This window comes from Durotheca rogersii, assembly GCF_024521655.1.
Source record: "Durotheca rogersii strain YMJ 92031201 chromosome Unknown GGS23scaffold_45, whole genome shotgun sequence".
Classification (NCBI taxonomy): domain Eukaryota; kingdom Fungi; phylum Ascomycota; class Sordariomycetes; order Xylariales; family Xylariaceae; genus Durotheca; species Durotheca rogersii.
Window position 1 is genome coordinate 91831 of NW_026251276.1, and position 22349 is coordinate 114179.

Sequence of the window (22349 nt, forward strand, 5' to 3'; positions counted from 1 at the left end):
TATTAAAATATAATAGTTTCGTAATACTAGGATATTAATATCCCGGATTCCTAATAATAAACGTAAAGAATAACTTATCTAAGTATAAGAACGCGTTAATCGGCGTTAATAATCTATGGAAATATACTTTCTTTTAATGTAAGAAATAAAGGGGGCGTATTTATTAGTATTATGATTTAAGGTATTAATTTCGTATATAGGCTACCGGTTTAATAACCATATAGGAATAACTTCTTTTCTCCCTCGCTTAAGAAAGCGATTATATATTAAGCTCCTAGGCTTTATTACTCTTCGATCGGTATAAGTAGGTTATTTTAAGGTACTATAGCTTTATCGTATTATAATAAGAGGGTTATTTATTAAATCGGGTCGATCTTCTTAGTCCGGGTTTATCGTTAGGTATAACTTCGTATCCTTTAAGCTTTCTATTTAATATTTTTATTATAATTCGTACCTTATCGTTCGAAGCTAATATTCTTTTTCTTATCGTCGATTACTAAGGGTATAAGTTCTAGGCTTCCTTTAGCTTAGGGGTCGTTAGTAATCGTCGATTCCTAGTCCTTATATTTAGTCGGTAGTAAGCGTATAATCCATTCGTCCTCCTCCGGGTTCTTTAGCTTTTAAAACCCGTTAATATCTTAGATAGATTTCCGTAATTTATAGCCTAAAACTAGGTATAATAACGTAACTTTATCCGGTTCTTTAAGCTTATAATAATTATAGCCTAAATCTTCGGCGATTAAGTACGATTCCTTTTAATAGTACTTTAGTTTTACGGCTACCGATTTATTTATATATCGTAATGTATCGTATAATAGCACGAGGTCGTCGGTTTTTAGGGGCTCTTTTCGTATCCGGTAAGCGTTCTTCTCGTCCTAATACTAGATAACTTCCTTATATTTAGCCGTTAAAACCTTAGTTACGGCAATATATCTTCCTAGTATCTCTCGATTAATCGTACGTATATAATTAAAAGCGATTCTCGGTCCGGGATATTTTTTTAGTTTATAATATATTAGGTCGGGATAACGGTTTTCTTTCGGGATAATAGCTTTACGCTTATATATTAATTCGTATAGCGATATTCCGTATAAGCGCGTCGAGGTCTTATTTACTTATATAATTACCCTTAATAGGTTCGTTTATTTCCGATTACTACCGTTTATACCTTTTATAAGGCCTCCGCGAATTACTTTATACTTAACTTCGACTATATCCTAGGATTATAGGAAATAAATAATACCGACTTTAACTTTAATACCGATTAACTTTATTACTTTACGAACTTTTTTTTTATTATCGGAATTATTATTATACTTAATTACTAGGGGTATATCGTGCTATAGGAATATTTATTCCTAAAGGAACTTAGCGATCGTCTTAGAATCTATCCTTCTAATGGCTCGGGCTTCGAAAAAACCGGATAGTTCGTTTCGTGCTTCGATTATTACGATAAATCTAGTATTTATTAGTATATATTATACGTTTATTACCTAATAAATAAGAACGTTAATTAACTCGTAATATAAAGCGGGATCGACTTTTCGGGTATTATTTCCTTTTTATTTTAAAATACGATTTAACCTTTCGGGCGACGTATTCGAATATACCGCGCTAATAATATAGTTTAATTATCCGATCGTAAGTCGAAATACGTCCCTTATAACTGAAATCCTCGTAATAATCCTTAACTATAGCTTTACGTAATTTCTCCTAATCGATAACGCGTCGTATGCCCTTATACTTCTCGGGCTTCCTCTATAGGATACCTTCCGAAACGACGTATTTAAGCGCTTCCTTTTTAAACCGGGTCTACCGCTTTTAATATCCTATTAATCGGTTATCTCTTAATCGGGTAGGTAATTAAAATCGCGTAAGAAACGTTATTATTTCTTACGACTTTATCGACTATTCTTCCGGCGGTTATAACGGTAGGGTTTTATCGTTAGATTACTTAACGACGTTAAGTAACGCGACTATATTCGCGTATACTATATTAAACTATATATTAATAAAGTCCTTTATATCGCCTTTTTATTAATCGTTATCGTCGTCGCTTAGGCCGTTAGGTTTACGTAAAAAACCGTCCGTAGCGAAATATCTCTTGCCGGGTATATATTAAATATTGAAGCTAAATATCTTAATATAGGTTATTTACTTAGTAAGGATAGCGCCCGGGAAACTAGAGAATCCGTCGTTAAGCTAGGCGATTAATACTTTAGCGTCGGTTTTAAGTACGAAGTAAATGTCGTAAAGGTAGTTTCGAAGCCGTCGTAAGGACTTAACGACTCTTAGGTACTTTCGTTTCGTAGTATCGTAATTTAACTCCGCCTCTTTTTAGATCCCTAACTCGTATCTCGAAGGTCTGAAGTTACCTTTATCGTTATTCTAACCTAGTAAGTAACCCTAACCGTTTCTTAATACGTCGACTTTTACTCGAATTAGTTATTCAATAATATAATTTAAAATAATTAATACCGGTACGTTAATAAGAGTAGTTTTAAGCGAATTTATAGTATGTTATTAATCGATACCTTAAATAAAGTATATTTCCTTACGCATTAATATTAGGAGGGATTTAGTAACTATAGCGTAATAATCGATCTATATCCTAAAGAAAACCGTAATACCGATAAAAGACTTTATTTCGTTTATATTCTTATATAACTTTTACTCTAAGATCTTAATTATCTTCGCTTCCGAGGGCTTTCTATCGTTTATTCCGTATAGATATCCGACGATTACCGTACTATCTTTATACTAAGTAAACTTAACGGCGTTAGTAATAATACCGGCTAATTCGAAGTTTAAGAAAACGGCGTCGATATTCTCTAAGTACTTAAAGATAAAGCGTCGTATTCCCGGAAAAGCCTCTTAGTTATCGTATCTCGATACCGGCCCTTTAATGCTAACGTCGTCGAAAAAAGGCTCGCATTTAATAGGAATTAAATCGTAAAGAATTCGTATAACGGCTCGAAAAAAAGCGGTAACTAAGTTTATCGCGCCTTTTAATAAAGTCGTTATACGTAAAAGGCTAATAAGAGTAACGAACGTAGTTAGGTTACGGTTCGTTTTCGTTAGTATTACTTAATTGTACCTAGAGAAAAGGTCGACGATTATAAGGATTTAATATATAACGAATTCTTAGGTAAAGGAGTCTTTATTTCGGGGTAGGAAGGCGTCGTAAATAATCTAGGCGTTAAGTTTTATCGTAGAGTTAATAAGTCGTAAACTACCATCTTTCTTCTCGACTACGAATTACGTATTTCGATAAGGACCGTAACTCTCTTCTAGTATAATAGGCTGCGCTTAGTCATAGAACCCTGGTTAACATAGCATTAGGGTACGTAACCGCTCTTCCCGTATATAGCTAGCTCTTAAAGGCGCGGCCTTAGTAAAGCGTACCTTTCTTTCTTTTCTTCCTCGTATAGCTTTATTCCTTTAATTTATATCCTTTTACCTAGCAAATAGCTCTTAAAACCGTAATAAAAAGCTATACTATCTTCTCCGTAAGGTTAATACCTAGATATTCGATATCCGACTCCTAAATAACGAAAGATAAATCTAAGGCCTAGGCGTAGTCGAGCGCTTAGGAGGCGACGCTAGCTTATTACGTATTATTATAAGACCTTTACTTCTTAAATTCTATAAAAGAATATATAATCGATTTCCTACGAAGTAACTCCCTAATACCCGTACTACCGGTACCCGTACCGGTACTTAAGGTTATAACTACCCTACCTACGGGCGTAAACGGAACTCGACGAAAACCTCTTAAGTAATACGAATAAAACGGAAAGGCTATATCGGTTTACTTTATTTTAAAAAGGCTATAAGCGAAAATCTTAATCGACGTTCCGAACGGTTTATTCGGTAATAATAACGCGATATAGTACTTTATCCTCGGTACGATATCCGAAGATCGGTAGCGGAAAATAAAATACTTCTAAAGATCCGGCGGTTCAGGGGACGGATTTTAACCTAAGGACTTACTAAGGCATATAAAAGAAACGTTCGGTAATATTTAGGTTAAGGAGAACGCGTAATAAAAACTACGGAAACTACGGTAGAAAGAGGAAAAGACCTTCGGAAGCTTCCTACCCGACTTCGAAGAGGTCCTAACGAACGCTAGAAGCTCTAGCTAGGATAACGATAATAAACTAACGTAACTAAAAGTAATATTATTTAACTACCTTTAAAATATATTAATCCCGATTTAAATATCTTAAGATTACGATATCTTTATCGTCTAAATTTACTTAATCGCGTAATGTTACGAATAAATAACCGAATTTAAGCGGCTCGCGAAGAAGTTAGGCGAAAATAAGCGCTACTCGGCGACCCCGAGCTACGAATTAACATCCGCTACCTAGCGCTCGAACTCCGTCCGGATAAATACTTAAAGCGATACGATTATAACGGGCTTTATTAAATCGTAAAGGAAGCCCCGTTAAGCTTACGGTAGGTCTAGTAGCGGACCTAGTAGTAATACCCGACGGATAAAATAAGTACCTTAGAAGAAGTACGAAAAAAGGAAGGTCTAAGATAGCTACTTCCGCTACGGCGTTAACTAATATTAGGTTAAGGATTACTCCTACCTACTAGCTATTCGCCCGAGTAACTAAAGGCGGTTCCCGCCCGTATCGGTACGGATAACGTAAGTTATCGAATTATTATTAAAAGAATTAAAGGATATATTAATTAATATAATAGCGGAAAAAGAATAACTCCGTTATAAAGTCGGGCGACGGAGCCTAGCTAGGAGGTAATAAATAAATAAAAAGCTTATAAGGATAAAATAAAAAGTAGCTCCTCGTTATTATTAATTATAGTTAATAAAACGTTATTATCGGAAGCCCTTATAAACGAAGGTTACCTATATTTTATAGCTATTAATAAGGACTTATTTAGATTTCTTAACCTACTTCTTATTCTTATTCTTTCCCGTAGTATTAAAGGCGCTTTAAGCGCTATAAAAGAAGTAATAATTTAAGGTATTACTTATATAGCCCTAAAGATTAACGGATATACGTAGTTAATATACGTATACGTTATTCCGTTATTAAAATTCTTAATAATTTTAAAAAAACCGTAATAAATATATAACGAAGTAGTTTCGTACCTATATAAGAACCGATTATAATACGGAAAAATACGAATAAGCGTATAATATAAAGGAAAGAAACGTACGACCCCGCTTATAAGGGAGTTAAAAAAGGCTTAATACGTATTAGTTAATACGTTCGTAGGCTTAGCTAAGAAGATACGCCGCCGTAAGAAAGAAGGAATAAATACGGAAGGTATATCGATATTCGCCGCTTCCTTAGTAAATATAAAGAAAGCCTTAAAGCCGAAACCCGTAAAAACGGAAGCGGAACTACGAAAAATAATCCCACGGGAGTTTTACGATTTATTCCCGCTATAAAAGAAGAAAGAAACCGACCGTTTCGCCCCGTATCGCCTAGGCGTTAACTATAAAATTAATATAGAAAAAGGACTAAACGGAAAAGAGAAACCGTTACCTTAAGGTTCCTTATATAGGATATCCCGGAAAAAGCTCCTAGTAGTACGGAAAACGTTCCGCGACTTACTAAATAAGGGGTTTATCCGGGCTAGTAACTCGGAAGTAGGAGCCTTAGTTTTCTTCGCCCGTAAGCTAAGAAACGGCTTCCGATTTTATTATAATTACCGGGCGTTAAATCGCTTAACCCGAGGGAACCGTTACCCGCTTCCGCTTATCGGCGATACCTTACGTAACCTTACGTCGGTAAAGTAGTTTACGAAGATAAACGTAATCGCGGCCTTTTATAAAGTCCGTATCGCGAAAAGCGACGAATTTAAAACGGCGTTTAAAACCCGATACGAATTATTCGAATAATTAATAATACCTTTCGGGTTAATAAGCGCCCCGGTAACCTTCTAAAGATATATAAATAACGTCTTAAAGAAATTCCTCGACGACTTCGCTAGCGCTTATATAAACGATATTCTTATTTATACGAGCGGGTTCCGTAAGAACTATATAGCTAAAGTACGTATAATTTTAAAGCGCTTTTATAAAACCGACCTCTACCTAAACCCCGGGAAATACGAATTCGTAATAACGATCATTAAATAGCTAGGGTTTATTATATACGCCGGTAAAGAAATATAAATAAACCCGGAAAAAATAAAAGCAATATTAAACTAAGAGGCCCCTACCTTAATAAAAAAAATTAAAAGCTTCCTAAGGTTCGCTAATTATTACCGTATATTTATCCCCGGATTTTCCGAGATTACCGCCTCCCTTATTACTTTAATAAAGAAGCATTAGCCCTTTAAATAGAACCTTATCTACGAAAAGGCGTTCTAACGCTTAAAGACCTTATTTACGTCGGCGTTTATTTTAACGTAATAGAACCTAAATAAGTTAACGTTCTTAGAAATAAACTACTTAAGATAGACGCTCGGCGGCGTATTATTTTAATAAGCTAGAAAGGGAAGAAAGGTAGTAACTTATTACTCTTAAAAGCTAAGGCCGGCCGAAATTAACTACCCGATTTACGATAAGGAAATATTAATTATTATTAGGTACCTAAAATAATAAAACGCCGAGCTAAGAAGCTATAAAAAATTTACTATTTTAATTAACCATAAAAACCTCGAATATTTTATAACCCGTTAGCGCCTCTCGGAGCGATAAACGCGCTAAACGAAACTCCTATCCCGATATAACTTCGACCTCGTTTACCGCGCTAATAATTAAGCCGCGATTCCCGATACGCTCTTCCGAAAGAACTAAAACCGATTAAGTATAAACGATAAGGAATTACGGTACTTATAACTTATCCCTAAAGGGGCTTTTCGAAATTAAACCTACGTAATAATAACGTCTTAATCCGCCGGGCCCGATGTTAGAGTTTTCGAAGATAACGAACTTTAGTCCCTATAAAAAAAGACGGCGTACTTCGATACGTTATATTAATAAACGTACTAGGTAATAAAATAAAGCGCCCGCTCCTTCGCCCCGACCATAAAATTAAAGGTATAAATCGCGGAATATACGATTAACGCCGGAGGACGGTTATTATTAAAGGACCGGATATAGATATTAAGAGGTCCGTTCCCCGGAAACGCGGAAATAAACTCCCGAGGTACGGATTAATTTAACGAATTACGAATGAAAATAATTTAAAGAGCCTACGACTTATACGTTATTAGCTACCCCGGCTGAGAGAATATTATAACGATCTTAAGCCGAAACTTTTATTAACCGATGCTTTATTAATACGTAAAGAGGTTTATCCGTAACTATAACGTCTACGGCCGCTTTAAGCTATAAAAAAAACATAAAAAAGAACTCCTTAAATCCCTTCCTATACCTAACCGTTACTTTAAGGATATATAAATAGACTTTATCGTAAACCTACCTCTATCGAAGAATAATTAATATATATAAGTAATTAAGAACCGCTTAAGTAAGATTATAATCCTCGAACCTACGCCTATTATAAACGTAAAAGCGTATACGAAGCGCTTCCTAGCGTATTACGTTTAATATTATAACTAGCTAAGAAATATTATAAGCGATAAAGGATCGAATTAACTAAGCCGTTTCTAAAGCTATCTCTATCGATTAATAAATATATGATACGTAGATCGGGAGAGCTACGTGGGCACTGAGGTTGCTTCTTGGGAGCAACGGAAGGTGGGAAGAAGAAGGTGAATTGACTGACTATCTAAGAAGGAAGGAGATTAACAAAGGAGATGCGAGCTACCTATATATAGACGATAGGGAGCTGCGAGCTATGTTATATAAGCGAGCTGGGAGCTATGTTAGGTAAGCGAGCAACTCGAGAAGGAGTAGGGAGCCATGTACAGGTGGCTCTCTACGTGACAATATAAAATAAAAACTAAGTACGGTATATTACCCCTAAATAAATGAAGGCTCCGAAAGGGTTAATTAAGAAATCTAGGCGGTATTACGAAGCTATATTAACTACGAATAAAACGATTAAATATAATAGCTACCTATCGTTTAATTAACGTTAAACGAACGGCCTAATACCTCGATAAAGCTCTTTCCCTTTTTCGCGATATACGGCTTCGATTTAAACCCCGTACCCGCGGTTTCCGCCGACCCGGGCGCGGAAATAATACCTTTACTACCAGAACTTTAAGCGAAGGCGTTCGTAAATAAGGTCCGCGTAGTTTTAAACTTCGTATAAGTAACGTTAACCGTAACCTTTTAATAATACGAATTCTACGTAAACTAAAAACGATTCCCGGCCGAAAGATTTTAAGTAAGCGATAAAATATAGCTCGACCTTATTTATTATAATATAAGTAAACTTAAGAAAAAGCTCGATTAATTAAAGATAAAATATACGGTTACGAAAGTATTAAACCCGTACGTAATCGAACTAAAAGATATCCCGACCGAAATTAATAATAAGTTTTACGTCGATTAATTATAGAAAGCGTATACGGACGAGTTATTAAATTAAACCCGAAACGACTTATAACTCTTCTTATTATTTATCGAAAGGACTAACGAGTTTATAATAAAGGAAATCCTTTACGTAAGAAATAAGAAAGTAAGGAAGGAAAAACGACGCGAAGTTTTAATACGTTAAAAGGGCTACTAGGAATTATCCTAGTACCTATGATCCGACTTTATAGAAGCGGAGGTATTAAACGTTTACGAAAATAAATACGGATTAATAACCGTAAACGACGGCTTAAGGGAAAAATATACGACCTAGGAAAACTTAAAATTATAATTAACTAAGAAACGGAATACCTAAGAATTAAACCGCGAGGCTAAATCTCTTTCTTAAACGTTATGAAAGCGTTATTTAATTATAAAAAAAAAAGGAAAGAAAGGGGCGATTAATCGTCGTTGTCGTCGTAGTCGCCGTCTTTTTTTTCCTCCGAAAAAAACTCGGAAGTATCGGCTTCCTCGGCTTTCTCGTCGAAAATAAATTAAACGGCGAAGGAGTAATAAGCGCGCGCGGCGCGGTTAATACCTAACGTCTTTAAGGAAAGAGGAGAAGCTAAGGAGCGGAAGCGGCGTTAAGAGCGGCGGAAACGTAAGCAGGGGCGCGGGAAGCGGGCCGGCGAGCGGGAACGGAAGCTTTAGGAGCCCTTTAAGGCGTTAATCCGCTCCTCTAGGGCCGAAATCGTACGCTAAAGAACGGCGTTATTAAGACCGGGGGCGGCGGGAGTAACGGACGGGCTAACGGAGGTAGCGGGCGGGCCGGCGGAAGCGGTAGCGGCGACGGTAAACGAACCGGTAAAAGCGGCCTTATTAAAGCGGGAAGCCGGGCTAGAGGCTCGGGTTATAGTATCTACGAATTCCTTAGAAAAAGGGATTAATATATATATATATATATATATATATATAAAAAGGAAAGGAGGTTAACGAGCCGATTAAGCCGTAAGCTAATAAGCGTTCGGCGGCGTTAATAAAAGCGAAGACGTCCCGTAAGCGGGAGTTATTAACGGAAGTACGGCCGATTACTTATTAATAAGCGGCGGAAAGCGCGACGGCGGGGCTAAGAAATATTAATAATAATTATTTATATAAAGCATACGTAATATTTATAGCGGCTAATAACTATACTCGTTAATTACGTATTCCGTATACGCCGGGCTCCGGCCCTTTTTATCGTAATAAATACGTAAAGCGCTTACGTAACGACGGTAAGAAAGGGCGTAGGTATCCGCCGGGCGGGTAACGGCTAAACGAAGGGTAATAACCGTACGCGGGGCGGTAATCGTACGCGAGAGGATAAGAATCTAAAGGAAAGCGGTAATTTCCTAAGCGGCGGGCTTAGGGTTAAAAAGGGCGCTTTCTCGCTATAAAACCGATTAATACGTAATTAAGCGAAAGGAATAACGAAACGAAAAAGATTAGCCTTATTAAGGCCGTTACGGCGGCGATATTACTAGCGTTATTATTACTACTTTCGTCGGCGGGAAAAACGGACGTAAGGCGTCGTATTAAGCGACGAAAGGTAGGAGCGGAAAGACCTAAGGGGTCGGGAAACGAAGAAAAAAATATTTACTAATATTACGTTAGCTAGGAATTGATCGAATATCTTACGGAACGCGCGAGTTAAAAGAAGAGCTATATCCCGACGAAATACGGCCTTAGTAAAATATAATAACGATAAATAGCCGTAAAGAAAGAGGTTTACCTACGTTAATTAAGGTAACGGAAACGGAAAAGCTATTATTATTATAAGAAAAGGAGAGGTTTAGAAGGAAGAATAAGAGGAAAAGTAAGAAAAAGGTTAATTAATTAAAAAGGAAAGGAAGCGCTACTAATTAAGAACGATTCGAATACCTTAATTAACAGAAAGGAAAGCTTATATAATGTTACGTAGCTGGCGAGAGCTAAGCTAGGGTTAATAGGTTGTTTATAAAGGGAGCAATGGAATGAGGGTAAGAAGGTATATATTAACTAACTAGAAAAGAAGGAAAACTACTAGAGAGTATAAAGCGATCTATAGGTATATATAGTAGTACTTAGCTAGCTTAGGTAAGCTAGGTAGTTCTTACTAGGGGTATATGCCTACGTAATATATCCCTTAGTTAAGCTTACGATAGTAAGGTTAATTATAGTCCTTTACTTACGATAGTAGCCTAAGGGGTTATTCCTTAATCTCGCTATACCTCGTTAAGGTTAATCGATTATTAGGTGCCTTATCTCGGGCTTTCCTATATTCCCTTATCTGTATATATTTCGGTTTATTACTAGTAGTATTTTCTCCTAAGTTATATACTCTTCGTATCCCTTACTTAATACTCTATAATTTATTATAAATGAAAATAATTACTCGTATAATTATTCGTATAATTACTTACTTTCGATTAAGCGGTTATTAGCTATATAGGTAATGTAGTAGTAATAGTAATAGCTTTAGTATTAATATTAGGATTTAATCTCCTTTATTATTATCGCGCGCGCTCGCGCGCGTTATCTATATTAACGATTCTGCCGTTTCTCTTACGAAAGCGGTTAAGTATAAATATATTTAGGATTTCTCGCTCTCGAATTAAGCGTACCTCTTTCTTTCCCTTTCTTCCCTCGGTTATTTATTATAGGTATATATTCCTAACTATAATTAAGTAATTCTATTAATTACGTAATCGTAAGTTAACATAACTAATAAAGCTTCGTTAATTTATTATCGCAAGGTAAATCCGCTTCCTTTATAATTTACGTAAAGCGTAGTTTACGTATTATACGAATCGTAATATATTTCTATTAACGACCGTAAGATAGTAACTTAGCTTATTACGGTAAGGGTTATTATTTACGACTAATATATTACTTTTAATATTAAAGTATCCTAGGATAATAAAACGATCGTTAGTTATTTTATATTAATAAGTAAGAAATTATTTAAGATAATTCGTTTATTACTTACTTATTATTTACTAGTAGTAATATAATACCGTAGTTAACGATCTCTTAATATATCCGATACTTAAAAGCTTCGTAAAATAATATTAACGCTTTAAGGTATCGTAGCCTCGCTAGAGTAAAGGGTATTCGGCCTTTCCGCCGCGAGCTCTTAGTTTATTTTCCGTATTCGTACGGGGAGTAGCGTTAGAACTTCGGCCGGTAGTTTTATTTACCGCGGAGAGTATCCTTTACTTCCGGGTCCGGGGCCTTAGTTATCGCTTAGCCTTTTAAGGACCTTTTTATCGACGAAAGCGACGTCGATATAATCGTACCTAGCGCTTTAACGTAACGCCCCTAAACCTTAATTACTTACGTTTCTTAAGGTACCGTATTCCGAGTTATTAAGGTCTCTACCGACGAATCCTTTAAAAAGAATCTTCCGAGGAAGACTCCTCTTCCTTATACGAAGAAGTAATCGAGGAAAGCGACCGCCCGGTTATATTAATTACTCGTAAGGTTTCTTCGCGTAAAACCCGAGCCTAAACTCGCGTATATTAAGTTACGTTTTCTAATGATATCGCCGTTACTCGCGTTATTTAAGCGACCGTTATTATTATTATTCTAACCCGTAATAATATCGTAAAACGAGAACGAAGGTAAGGACGAGGCCGTAGCGCTTTTTCGGTTTCCGGAGCTATTACCGCTTCCGTTATTTCCTTTAACCTAACCGTTCCGGCGGTTCCGTTTAATACCTCCGTCGCGCCGGCCGCTTCCGCTTTTATTACCGTCGCCTTAGGAATTACCTCGGCCTTTCGTAATCGAAAGTACGGAGCTCGCCGTATAGTTCCTTACTTAGGTTACGTACGTAATACGGCTTAGAATAGGTTTATTAAAAAGTACTTCGATTTTCTTTAAAATACCGGCCGTTATTATTACTACTTATCCGGTTACGCCTACGTATTTCTATAGGTACTCTTACCCTTATACGTCGAAGTTTAGAACTAATATTATATAGGGCCGACGTTCTAATCCTACCGGCTATTTATTTTATCGTCGCCCGTATCGAAGGTTTTATCGATATATAAACTTTATTTCGCGTTATTTAATACTCGTTAACGTTACTTATAAGCCCTTAAGTTCGTTACGATAATAAAGGAGTTTCTTACGCTTTATTAAAACGGAAAATAAATACCCGCGGTATCCGAAACCGTAAAGTTACGACGAAACGTAATTAATTCCGGTTAATTTACCTAGTTAAACGTAAGCCCTTCCGTTACCGGTTTATCGATTACCGTAGCCGTACTCGCCCTTAGCTTTATACCTACTAGCCCTTTTATTACTTTAGCTAACGTAAGTAGCGTTTCCGCCGGCCTATCGATCGTAATACCTAGCGTAGCCTCGCCCGTTATCGCCCCCGAATAAAAATTAAATATAAAAATAAAGGACGTCGGAGGAAAAGAAGGGGAAGAAGAGACTTCTAAGGACGAAGAGTAATCTTCTAAGGAAGTAATATCTAAGATCGCTCGCGTTTACGCGCCTATCTTTTTCGAATAATACCTATACGAAGTATTATACCGATAAGCCGACCGCTTATATAAGGAGATTATCGAATACTAAAACGAACCCGTTAATACTTATATTTCCCGTTAATCCGACCGCGCTTATTATTCCTATAGTTAAGTTCTTTATCTTAAAGTAGCCTTCCTATGCTAGGATCTAGGAGTAATACGAGTTTAATATTTAGCGGTAAGGAAAGCCGTCTCTATATAACGGTAATACTTTATATTTATATATTAATTAATTAAGGTAAGAATTTACGTACCGTTAATACTTACGGCGATTCTTTAAGTATTATCGTAACTACTTTTCCGCGAGTATCTTATAGGTTAAGTAATACTTTAAAATACTCGAACGACTAACGTAATAAAGCTTTCGTAAGTCCGTTTACTAGTATTTAGTTAATAAAGAGATAAATTACTTCGAAGGTACCTTTTTAATACTTCTAGCGTAGCTATATATTCTATATATCTATATAACGTAGCCTGGTATTAATTCTTTCTTTCTTTCCTATTATTAGTTTTATCGTTACTAGTTATCGTTATATACCTTCTAAGGTTTTCTTAACTTTAGGGTAATATCCCTAAAGAAACGTTTAAAAGCTATCGTTTCCTTAACTATATACTTTAATACGAGTAGTTTAGCTTTAGTCGTCGATATCGATACTATATCCTAACGAACGGCTCTTCATATAATCGGACCTCTAAATAAGGATATTACGTATCCCTAAGACGACTTTTTTAACTCGGAATCGTTTATAAACGAAGCGTTATTATTAATTAAGAATACCTACGCGTTATTATTCTTATCCCTATACCTTATATTAAGGAAACGAGTAATATATAGGTATTTAATCGTTTAATTAATCGCTTTAAAGTATTAAGGTCTTAAATTAATTAGGAAATAGAATAATTAAAACGCTATAAAAGCGATATCTAAACGTATTATAATTACGCTATAAAGTAGTAACCTTACTTTCTCTTAGTATTCCTTAACTTATTATTTTAAAGTAACGCCTATATACTTTACTAGCTCGGTAATTAATAATAATATTATCGGAAATTAATTATTATTCGTTAATTTAAAGCGTTTAGTAATCTTTTCGATATAAACGTCGTATATTAAGGTTATAATTCGTACTTTACGATTACGTATTACCTTAATCCCTAAATACTACTTTACCGGTTTAAGCTCTTTCGTTTTATAGGTATTCTTTAACCCCTAAGCTACCTTTTATACTATCGCTTTTAAGCTTTTATAATTTATAACTAATATATCGTTTACGTATACTAGTACGAAGACTTCTCGTCCTTTTATATAAAATAAGTACGGCTTCTTTAGAGAGCTTTAAAGTCCTAGGCGGTTAAAGGTACTTTCGATCTTCTTAAACTAAAGTAGGGGTAAATCTCTAAACCCGTATATTACTTTTATAGCGAAGGCGTATTTTCCTTCTTCCTTAAACCCGTTTAGTAACTCTATAAGTATAAGGTCGTTTTCCGGTCTTACCGCGTTAAGGAACGCGTTTTTAATGTTATATTAATTAACTTCGAGGTTAAATTAAGCTACGATAGTTATTATTATACGGAACGATTTTATTACTAACGTAGTTACGTAAGTACTCTCGAGTAACTCTTTAGGCTATAAATCTCCTCGCGTTATTAAACGCGACTTATAAGTAGTAAGGAAATTATCTTCGTCGAATTTATAATCGAAGACTTATATTAATAAAATTAGCTTTATTCTTACCCGTTCGCGATTAATAATACGCTATATTTTAATACGTAGGAAGGCCTTAATTTAATAGCGTTCTCTTAAATCGCTTTCCTAAAAATACTTATCTAGGTCCTTTTATATCTTTAGCGGTTTAAATAAATCGTGCGGTAAATTCTTATCTTATTAAGCGATACGCTTAATCGCTCGGCCTTTTTAATTAACGGCTATTACGAAAACTAAGTATAGCGTAATATACTTATCGTAGCTCTTTACTTACTATCCTTTTAATTAATTAAGCTAAAGGTTATTACGAAATCGAGCTACGATCTTTAGGAGGTTATTCTAGCCGTTAGGTTCCGATATTACGTAGACTCTAATACTTAAGTTACTTATTACTTATTCCTTTCCGGGCTTTCTCTTCTCTTCCTTTTATTATAACGGATAATAGGAGGATAAACCTTTCTTTTACGCTACTTACGCTAAGTAGTTTACGGGAATAGGCTATATTACTCCTTTTCTTCGGAGGAAGTACGAGTTTTTTTATTAATTACTTTAGAGGCTATTCCCGAGTATTATTCCGTCGGCGAAGTATATTCGCCGCTCCGGACTTTCGGTATTTTTACTAATAGCCGTCTAATTCTAGTTACTTTATACTCCTTATCGGAATATTCTTATTTTCCGTAGCTTCCGCGGGTATAATTAAAGTAAGTCTTAAACTCGGGAGCCCGTAAGGTATATCCGTTTCTTCGTTTAATTTCTCCTAGGTTTTCGCTTCGAGTTACTCTTATTTCCTGCTCGATTAATTCGAATAATTTATTACCTCTTAGTTATTCGTTTTAACCTAGCCGTTTCGTATTTTAAATTATCGGAATCTATCTCTAGTTCTTCTTCTTCTAAAGCTACCTTACCCCCGAGCTAACCGGCGGACTAAGTCGTATCTAAATCCTAATTACCCGAGTAGGCTCGCCCCGAGGGGAGTTAGTTCGCTACTTAGCTTTCGATTAAATAATACGAGCGAATCCTATAGGTTTAATACTTCGATAATTAATTAATAACGTTATTACTTATACGTATCGAGAGATTTATTCGATTAATTTTTTCCCGTTCGAGTTACTAAGCTTTTAGCTTATATCTAGCTATAAAACGTTTCTTCGTTAAAGATTATATCCTTAGTTAGGATTACTTTACTAGCTTAGGAACTTAAATTCGGTATAGGTTATTAGTATAATATCCTATTAAATACCCGATATAAGCTCGTAGGTTTACCTTAAATCCTTTCCTATTAAGATCCTAGTACGTTTTCCTATTAAAGGATACGCGCGATACCCGTATATATAAATACCGTTCTAATCCGGTCGTAGGTCGCTCGTTAGCTCCCTTATTACCCTAGAGTATACTATCTAAAGTACTACTTAAACTAAGTATTAAAAGCTCGTAAGGTATACGAAGATTATAAGCTTAGCTAAGGCTAATATTAATTAGATATACCGCGGCTTTAACGGTTTCCGGCTATAGTTTCTTTAATAGCCTTACTCTAATCCTTATCTTAATCGACTTAACGATAATAATATCTAGCTCTCTTATTCCTACCGGTTACTCCTTAGTATTAACCGGCGGAAGTTCGAGATTAATGCCCTTTTTTACTACCTAGATCTTATATTAAATATACCTTTAATACTTATTATTAAGCGTTCGTTATCGTAACGTATCTTATAGATTAAGAATCGGAATTACTTCGAACCTATCTTTTAAAGAATCGAAGAGTTCTTATTATTATAAACCTTACTTACTCTTTAGGTCTTAACCTATAACATTCCGCTAAATTTATCCTAATTACGATAAGCTACTTAAATCCGTCGTAACCTTCCGGGTAATTAAATAAATCTAATATACCTTTTAAAAAGACGTAGCGAGCGATATATTAATAAACGGCGCGAGATTACTCTCTTATACTTAACTATAATACTCGTACTTAATTATAGGTATATCGTTAATCTTAACGTTCCGGGCGTTTTTAACGAAGGCTCTAAGCGCCTTAAGACTAAATACCCTACTCGCTAGTACTAGACCTCGGAATCTTCTCTCGGTTTAGTAGTATCTCTCGATCTTCTCTACCGGACGTTTCTCTCCGGGAAATAAGGTACTATATACGATCGACGCTACGCTACGTAAAATATTCGATATATTATAAATAATATTACGGATAGGACTTACGAATAAGAAAAGAACTACTTAAATTCGAAAAAGACTAGGTTAAAGCGTCGCTTTAGCTTCCTTACTATAGTACTTTTCTCGAGGGTTTCATTCCTTAAAGTATAATTTAAACCGTAAAACTAAATACCTATACTACGAAGTTTCGCTTTAAAGATAATATTAACGTAGAAATCTTTAATAAGTACGACGTCCTTAAGCTTTAAATTAAAGTAGGTTTACTAAATTAATCTAAGATATACTTCTCGATAATCTACGACCCGTACTATAATAAGGAAAGCTTATATACTAGCTTCGACCGTTATCCGTCTCTACGGAAACGAACGACCCCTTTATTAAAAGATTACGATTATTAATAAGGTAAACTACTTATAATTATCGAAGACGGTACTTTCCGATAATAAGTATCGGACTAGGTTATAATAAAGTAGATCTAATTTAGGTAGATAGGTATATATACGTAGTCGATTATTATTACGTTAATATTAGCTATTAAGTAATAGCGTTATTTCCTCCGTTCCCGGAGCGATTATTAGGTATATTATTTACGGGAACGTCTACCCCTAGCGGTTAATTTAGTTTCGGAGCTTAGCGTACTTAATAAGTCGTATCTAGCCTTAATTTTTCGTATAATATTAACCGGGATCGGCTTTAGGTTACGTATAGTTAATTAGTAACGGACTTCTATAGGATTCTATAAGAGCGAGCTACCTATAAGTATGGTTTACCTCTAGACTTATAAGGTATTCGTAGCTCGTTAGTTTTCCTTAGCCGCTATTATTAGCTAATTTCGCTCCTAAAGTCGGTCCTTGTAGGTTATTACGAAAATTTATAACTAATTTACCTTTCTACTTATTCTCGGTAGCGAAAGCGTTAAATACGATACCTAGTTACTTAAGGATCTTTAGTTATTCGCCGAGTTTATTAGCTTTAATAAGAGCGATTAATATCCGTATAACTAGTCGATTACGATCTTAGCCTAACTACTTCGAGGAAATCCTTTACTCTTATAACGCCCTTAATTTCGTTAATGTAATAAACGCGAGCGCGAAGGAAGGCGTATTACTATATAGCGTAAAATTACTCGGGATTATAAGTACCTACCTTTACTCTTTAAAGACTTACGGTATTCTCGTTTAACGAGCGTCTTAATAACGGCTTCGGTAGGAGTAATTTACTTACGGAAGATCTTTACGAGGTTTTAAATAATCGGGTTAAGGTCTAGAACTATATCTCTATATTAGCTACCTTAAGAAAGCCTATAAAATAAATGCGAGAATCTAGCTATAAAGGACCTTATATTACTTATTAATAGCTATAACCTAAGCCTCGATCGTTATTACTAGGAAACGAACTTATTATACGCTACCGTTTATTACTCTCGAGTTCGTACCTTAAGCCTTAATAATTAATCTCCCGGTCTTCGGTTAGGATCGACGCCTACTCGTAGACGGCTTTCTTATAGTTTTCTTTAAGGAGTTCGTTCTCTTAAGTAATATACTCCTTAAGAGTACTACTATAACTCGAGTAACGTTAAACTTAGCTCCATCTAGATTAACGTCCTTTTAGATACCGAATTAAGTAGCTATCGACTTAAGCGTTAGGAACTACCGTAGCTACTTATCGTAAGCTCGTAAGTAAACGTTAATAGAATCTTATCTAAGGAGAATTCGGAGTATTAATCGTTATAGCGAAATAAGTAATCGACTATCTAATACTAATACGAGAGTAGAGTACCGTATAGAAATATAAAGGGAGTATAATCGTAAGATCTAAGAAATGGATAAATATATTACTTACTTACGCTAGAATAACCTAAGTAATAATAGCTCCTTAGAAGTACCCCGGGCTTATAACTATTACGTAGCTAGCGAGAGCTAAGCTTAGGATTAATAGGTTATTCGCAAAGGAGTAATAAAATAAGGGTAAGAAGGTATATATTAACTAACTAAAAAGAAGGAAAGCTACTAGAGAATATAGAGCGATCTATAGGTATATATAGTAGTGCTTAGCTAGCTTAAGTAAGCTAGGTGGTTCCCACTAGGGGTACATGCCTACGTAACATATAATAAGTTACGCCTAATTATAAAACCTTAGTTAATATAATACTAGGATACGTAACCGCTCCTCCCGTATATAGCCAGCTCCTGAAGGCGCGGCCTTAGTAAAGCGTACCTTTCTTCCTTTTCCTCTTCGTATAACTTTATTCCTTTAATTTATACCCTTTCACCCAGCGAATAGCTCTTGAAACCATAACATCTAGGATTTCGTTCTTTAGTCGTATACGTAAGACTTCGATTATTCGTTCCTTAAAAGGTATTAGGATAGGAATGCCTTTAGCTTACTAGGCGTTATATAGTACCGTCCTAATCTTATAATCGGGGTAAACCTTAGGTCGGATTTTCCCGATTTTAAAGAAATCCTAGGCTAGGGCTATCTCTTTTCGGTATAGGATCTTAATAAGTACGTCTTTCTCTTAATCGGTTAATTCCGTATCTAATAAACCTACTTTAATAGCGTTAAGCCTTTCCGTTATTAATTTAATATCTCGGGGGTTACTAGCGAATCTTAGTATAATATTCTTATAGGGTCTATCGCGTTATAATACCTTTAGCGGTTCGTACTTCGACTTAACCTTTCTTAATACTTAATCCTTTTAATCGAATATTCCTAGCGGTATCTAACCGTTTAACGGTACGTTATCTACGGGTTAAACTTTACGCGACTTAGGTTTATATATGGTATTAACTAAAAACGTATATTTAACTTAATAAGCTAATTCCGAAATAAGGGCTAGGCTTCGCCTATGCTATTTCGATTCCTACGTCGTATATCGAATTACCTTCGTAACGGCTTTACTAAAGACGTAAAGGAATTCTTCGTCGCTTAATTTAACGATCGCTTTATCTCCCTTATTTAAACTAAGTTCGAAGGCCGATAAGTCCTTAGCTTCGGAAATAAGTATTGCCTCTATATCGTCGTTATAAAGGCGGGTATAATTAATTTTAGTTTAAAGGCTAGCGTCGGTTTCTAAGTACTCGGCTAAGAATGCGTTTTCAGGCCTATATACGTTATTAAAGCGGCTTAGGATATTAATGGTATTTAGTTTTCCTAATCGCTGAGTATAAGGCTTAGTAACGTATCGCTTCTTAAGTTAATAACGAAAGGGATTATTATCCGGGCCGAATTAAAGTTAACGGTTCCTATAAAGGTACTTCCGTCGAATTCGAGTTTTATATAGGATTAGAAGATAAAGTTTATATTAAGTAATAAGGGATAATTAACGAACCTATTTTTAACGACGTAGATCGGTAAGCGAAGGTAGTAATTAATAAGCTAGATAAGACCGTCGATTATCCTTACGTATAAGGTCTTTATAGAAGATCTAAAACCTTACTATATCGCCTTAGTACCGGTTATAAAGAAACGTTACTTCTTTACGTAGCTTTCTTCGATTATATTAACCTACGTCCCTATATCGATTACCGTAAATACGAGAGCTTCGTCCTTATTAAGTCCTACGTTAATTATTAACTTAAGGAAAGGCCGGATATAGTTTCTAATATCCTTTACGATAATAAAATTTACTGCCATTTTACTCGAAGGGTTAGTAAACGAGGTAGTAGTTTACGGTACGCTAGGTATTTTAACGCTTTCTTTCTAATCCTTTTATATCTATTTCTTTATAATTTTAATAACCTTAAGCTAACCTTCGTTAATCTCTATAACGCGTATCGTAAGGTACTTAACTACTTATTTCAAAAACCCGGGTATAAACTTAATTAGGTCGTCCTACGAAACCTTAAAGCGTTTCTTATTATTCTTATTAATTTTATCTAACTAAAACTCTTTTAATAACTCGTTAATAATCCTCGCCTTCTTAGTTAGGTCGTTCGTATTCGAAGTAGCGTTCTTACCGGCTTTAGTCGATTTACGCCTAGGCTATAACGATAGGACTTCTATATCCTCTTAATCGGGTACTTCTCTTTCGATATATTCGCCGTTAGGACCTTTAGCTCGCTTAACTATATTAACTTCGACTAGGTCCGTTTTAATAATACCTTTATAATAATAGATACCTTCGTCGTTAATAAAACCCTTCGTTTAATTATAACTTAAGATCCCCGTCTTATATAACTCGTAGTTATATTTACGTTCGACTATTTAAATAACGTTAATCTTTAATATAGCTCTTAATGTCTTTTCCTACTTTAATATTGCTTCCTCGTTCTTAAAGTATCGCGGGTCGAGGGATATAAGCTTTAGTTTTTCGGCTAGATAATAATATACTATTTTACGTATCTATTCTAGAGATTCCTTACTTTAGTATACGTAAAATAAGATATAGTAAGCGATCGGTTCCTTTTTACGCTTAGCTTAGGTAATAATCGATCCTAGGATTAATATTAATTCTAACTTATCCGGGTTTTCGTTCTCGAGGTAGTATAGTCGCTTATTATTCCTATAGTAAAACCGATTCTAGGTTATATCCATTAGTAGCGGGTAGCGGCTATAGTTATAAAGCCGATTAAAAGTATTATAAAACTAGTATTTAAATTCCTTATAATTATTCGACTAAGTTAATAGAATTTTATTACGTATGCCTCGGTAGTTTAATATTATATTACGTTTAAAACTTACGAAGGTCCTACCGTTAGTTTATAGGTTATAAAGACTTACGTTCCGAACCGTGTTTACTAGGAACGGGTTTTCTTATTAATATTATTAATCGACGTCGTACGTATCCTTAGGACTATAAGAACTATTCTTTTAACGGTAGTTCTATAAAGTTATTTTTATCTTTAAAGCATTAAGTCGGTCGTAGAAGGCCTATATATTAGCTTCTTAATAAATACTTAAGTAGCTATAAAAAGGTTTAGGCTACGAAGGAAGCGGTAGTAGAGGCATTTAGAGGCTAGGAGTCGCTAATCGTTAAACTATTTATATTATAAGCTTCTCGGGTTCTTTCAAAGTTACCGTTTTTTACTATCGTCGTTCTTCGGCTTAGGCCTTATCGGTAATTTATGCTATTATACGACGTTCCGCCTACTTATAAAGCTAGGTATAAAGAATCCGGTAGTCGACATTTCCGATCTTATTATAGTTATAATCTCCCGTCTTATAGAACTTTATAATTAAGGATATCCGAAGTTTATCGGTTAGGTATCCTACTTTCTAGGGAAGCTTTCCGTTATCGTTTACGAGCTTAGAAAGACGTTTATAATTTATAAAATACGTAAAAATCGCCTTAAGATCGTTAATTACGTTACTTCGTTCTAGCTATACGAGTTTACGTTTAATATTAACTTAGCTTAGTTTATTAATAATCTTAAAACGGTACTTTAGGACTATAACGATAATTCTTTAGATCGTTTAATCCTTTATAACGTCGTTAATACGCTCCCTAATAATCTTAATCGTAATTTATTCGCCGATCTCCTTAATCTTATCGTCGTCGTTTATACGGTAGCGG